The sequence below is a fragment of the Cryptomeria japonica genome, chromosome 3, assembly GCF_030272615.1.
Source record: "Cryptomeria japonica chromosome 3, Sugi_1.0, whole genome shotgun sequence".
Classification (NCBI taxonomy): Eukaryota; Viridiplantae; Streptophyta; class Pinopsida; order Cupressales; family Cupressaceae; genus Cryptomeria; species Cryptomeria japonica.
Window position 1 is genome coordinate 745,791,853 of NC_081407.1, and position 5,471 is coordinate 745,797,323.

Here is a 5,471-nt window from a genome sequence, read left to right on the forward strand (position 1 = left end):
ATGCTCCTAAAGGAGAATTCAATCAATAAAGATGATGTGGTTAGAGCTATTCCATTTGACATTGATGTTCTAAACGGAGAATTTAATCAATAAAGATGATGGGAAGAATTCAGGTGAGAAGGTGAAGTTCATCTTGAAAGAAATATAAAATTGAAACATAAATATATTGTTTTATTGATTGAAGAGATTACAAGAATTTCTTAATTAAATGATTAAAGATCAAACTAAATGATAATAAATGAATATTATTGTCTCATTATATAGAAATCTTAGATACATCCAAAAACTTTTAAAAAATTATCACACAAAACTTACATTATTAAAAATAAAAAATAAAATAAAAACATAATTTTATGTAATAGACTAAATGTTCCAACACATCTTCTAGCTATCAGTAATTGTCATAATAAGGTTCTATGAAAATCATGAATACAAGCCAATGACAGTGTGGCAGTTTGAATGACATTCAACAGAGTGTTCTATTATAATGGTTGAACAGTCTAAGACCCTTAGTGGGAAACCAGGATTGTCCAGAAAGTGGAAGACAATGATAGATATATCACAGTGAGGTGTCTGTAGATGGTAGTGATGACAATTTATTTTGGGACAACTGTTAAAAGCTTTTTCACGGAAGAAAGAAGGCATAAATGCCACTAAGGAGAGCTTCATATTTTGAGTTGAAAAAGTCAGCTGACCTCATCTTCTACGTTATGCTTTGGAGCTTGTTAGATATTTTCAAGGAGAATATGAAGGGAAAGATCCTCCAACGGTCAAAAAGCAAGGTTGACTCAGCTTTAGCTAGGAAGAAGCTTTTATTTTCCATCAGTCCACGCCCTTTTGGGAGGAGTTTCTCATGATTTTTTACTTATGAGAGATTATTATGATGATGGGGGAAAATAAATTCTCTAGTTTTTGAAGTACATGCTGTAATATACAGTGGCCTATAACTTAGAACTTGGATTTGCAATAGACTGAAACCTAACTTTTCTTCATTTTTCAATATATTGTGTATTGTTTTAGTTGTTGATCTTTTATCTGTGGCTGATATTTTTGGCTCTCATATTATTGTACAGACATATACCTTTATGCAGAGATAAAATATCCATTTGCAGGTTGTGTGTTGTGTTTTCATAAGTTCATCTCTTAATCTCTATGGTTCTTATGACCCTGCTATAGTTGTAATTGTAATTGATCATCTTTGTCTTCACGTAAAATATTTATGTGAATATTTATGAAATGGATATTATGTCAGAAGTTATCAATTTCTTTATATTAATTTTGTAACTTTTTTACATCAAGTTATCCATCTTTAGTGCATCAGCAAAAAAATTATTTTCGGTTAGCTTTATCTATCCTTTTTCTTCAGTGAATGTTATAATAGAAATAGGATTAATTTTAGTTTTCTAAATCTATCAAATAGAAAAACAGCTCTTAATCCCACACCTTGAAATTATCTCAATATTTCACTGAACAGTTGAACCAGGTTCAACAAGGGTGTACATTCAAGTTGACAGGAGTACTATCATGATTCTCACTTAGAGGCATGCTAGGAGTATAAAACATGTTACAATGTTCTAGAAACTTTTATTATCTATTGTATCTTATTCTTTTAAATTTATTTTATGATTATTTTAATAACTCAAACAAGAGATATTAGTGTAAAAAATATATGGACTATATTTTTGTATAATTAGCTCTTTGGCCAAAGTGATACTAGTTGTATGCATTGAAAATTCACCATGTTTTCAAGATTGCATGGTAGTTAAAAGTCATGAATAGCTAGAGGGTGTCTAGGGTCTACATAGATGATTGCATGTTATAGTGATTGTACTTATTATACATTTGGTTCTTAGATTTGATTATGGTAGTTCTATATAGGTTTCACTATCGATCACCCTTAATAAAGGGTTGAGCCACTTCTAGTGAGAATATGTACCGGGGATCACTTGGTTTGTGGTTGGAGGTAAAATGGTTAGACAATACTATCCCCCTTAGAACTATTATAGAGACCATATTGCTTGCACTCAAAAAAGATTAATAAGATAGTGGGTCTTACTATTTTGATAATTTAAAAGTTAATATTTTATGCAATTAAAATTTACTTGTCCATGCTTTGAAAATATGTTATCAATATAATTAAAAAAATCCTTCCTTCTAGATTACTAAGCCACTATTATTGATAGGTAAATTTTAATTTTTCTTGAAAATTATACTTGAAACTCATTTTTATTAATGCTCTTGTTGGATTCCTTCTAACACCTCATACGACAAGCTAGAAAATATTTTGAGGGACCTCCCTCCTAGGCCAATTTTGCTGAAAAGGGGGGTTCTCATAGGGTGGCATGAGACATTTGTTCTTCTCTTATAGATTCAAGAAGACTAGCTCTCATCAATTTTCACAAACATGGTATTGATATTTGTGTTAAATGGGTGGTTAGAGCTTTTGATGGTAATGAAGCTCAACAAATTTTGTTGAGAAATTGCATAAAGTATAGCTTGTCTTATGACTTTTCTACCTAAAATGGCATTGGATTTCATTCTCTACTCTTTTCTTCAGTACCCATTCAAATAAATGGAACTTTTATCATCAAAACTATAGTAATGGTGGGAAAATGGTGAATGATAAATCAAGAAGGAAACTACCCTTTCCTTGAAAGAGAGATGAGAGTTTCGCTATCGATTACCGTTCAAGCACTTTTTACCATTACATTAGAAAGGGGAGAGGATAATTCACTAGATTCAATCTCTCCACACAAAGATGGTAGATTGAATTCTGAATGAATTGGATATGCTAAGTTGATTCCCTCTTTCTTGTTTGAAATGGAAAGGAAGTTGATTGAATTATGTAGTGCAAAAGAGGCAAAGAATCGATTATAACTTGAGATCGGAATATGGGATGAAGTTGTGCACCTGGATCTGACAATAAAATGTTGAGACGAAGTCACCCTGGGAATTTGAGGAAAAGTTGCCCGAACTGTGGCGGGAATGTACACGGTCCTCCAAAAAATCCGCGAAACGAAAAGGGTTTTTTTGCCTGTGCAAATGAAACCCGAATCCGAAAGTATAGCTGCACACTTGCAGCCTACACATAGAAAAGAGAGGAAAATGGGTTGGGATTGGGGGTTTGCCTTTAGGTCAAACCCCAGTTTTGGAATTAACCAAGTAATGAAAGAAAGTACTTGCAAGTAGATGTAAATGGAAGACTGAATTGTAAATCACCTCAAGGGAGGTTGTAGTAGCAATGTTGATAAAAGTGCTTGTGTGGAATTGAATGTTGAAATCAATCTCCTCTTCAATGGTTGGATCCTTGACTTGAATGCAACACCTAGCCTTGAAGGGAGACTTGAGAATGCTCAATGTTGGAAAAGAATGCTTGAATGCTCCTGAATGCTTGATCGCTTGTACATACTCCGATCTTGTCCAAATTCCACCTATACAACTTATGCAAATGGGAGAGCGAATGACCCCTTAAATACATGTTGGGTGGATTTGAATTTCGTCATGGGCCAACATCGAGGGAGTTTCCCACCCGAGGCACAACCAACAATGCAACCCTAGGAAGGGTTGTGCCCCAAAATAGGACAGGGATAGGGGCACCATGCCCCTATGCAAGGGGGGACAATGGCGCCACGCCCCTGTCCTAGCCCTTTCTCAAGGGCAGAGTGCGGATGGGGTGATGCAAAGGCCAAGGAAGAAGCTGTTTTCGCAAGACGAGGAATCTTCGATCTTCGATCAGGCTAGAGGATTCGAGTTCGCATGCGTGAGGACCCTAATGCAGTCGAAAATTGCTAGGGTCACAATTTTATGACACTACATGTAGCCCCCACTTTAGCGGGAGTATAAGCTAAGCCAATACTATCGGTAAAGTACAATGAAACAAGATTGAAAGACTTTCACCATGTCAAGGAGGCAGGATTATCACAAGAAGGAAACTATGAACGGAGTGTATGCCCCCATGTTGAAGCGATCGCACGTGCCTTATCGGGAATGATTGCTTTAAGGTAGGATACACCCAAGAGAGAGAAGAGAGGGAGGACTTTATCACTGGGATTTAGCCCCCAATTGAGGTATGAACCCAAGTATAATGAACACAAAACATGAGGTAGTGTCGCTTTCCTCGGGGTCAGTATGCTATATGATAACTCATGTATATCATGTATGTATATGCATATAATAAACTTAATTCCCCAAAGGACACTACCTTAGAAGAAAGGGAAGAGAGGATGTCTTTTGAGTCAACATGAAAGAGTCCAAGAAAAGATCTCAATGCCTTGCATCGTCCCCAGTAGACATTAAGTGAACAATAGACGAACAGGAATACACATAGAAGAATTGTCACAAAAGAGAAAGAAAGGAGAGAGAGAAAGATCTGCAGTGCAAATATTGCTAATCTAGCACGACATCTGCCTCCCGATCTTGCTGATCACTATTTCGGGAAGGCGAGCAACATGCCAGAGGAGAAATATCGAGCATAACAGATGGAGCTATCACAAGATCCAAAGAAGGACTATGCTCATGTTGTAAGTCACTTTGGTCAATTCTAGGAGCTATGATTAGGGTTTGTGAAAACTCATCTAATAAATGTTTGTCCACATCAACATACTCACTATCAGAAGCATTAGGAGTTGTATTGCCATTATGAATAACACTTTCACCCATTTCTTCATCAAAGTTTAGAGAAAGAGGAGCAAGAACATGAATAGAAGTAAAACCATCACATGTTTTATGCAACTTATAATTTGGAGATGTTGGTTGAACATCTTGCTTAGGAGAAAAGGGAATCATGTTAACTATTGGAGTTTGAGGAGATTGAATATTTTGAGGGATAGATTCACGAGCTCAAACACGACGTCTTCGTCGACGTTCTCTCGCACAATGATTCCGTCGAGTCTTAGTGGAAGGCTGAGAAGGAGGAGGAACATTTGAAAAAGTAAGAATGTTTCTCTCCTTAATAGTGGAAGGTTTAGGTTGACGTCTTTTTGGTTGAACAATAGGAGAAGTAGGCCTCTTGTCTCGATAAGAGGAAGGAGGTGGAACTGCGCCATAGAAAGGAGGAATATTAGGTGTAGGAAGGAGATCGGGTCCATCATGAGGAGGAGGTATAGGTCTAACCTTAGGAGGAATATTGTTGTTCTCCTTAAGAGAAGGTAAAGTCACATCCATAGGAGTAGGTGGACAATTTTCCTTAGGGGGGAGATTAGTTCTATTCGAGAGGGGAAGAACCTCATTTTGAAGAATAATAGGAATGCCAAGTGTTGGTGATCTAGGTTGACTTAAGGATAATATCATATCATTCTTCCATTTTTTATAAGATTGAAAAAGAGCATCACTCCTTGATGGAAGAGATTGAAATTGTTTAGGCCAAAAGACATCAATAGGAACATCAGGGCTTCTTTCGGATGGACGAAATAAGCTATGGTTCACGGTTATGATTTTTCCATTGTGAGGAAATTTCAGACACTTGTGGATTG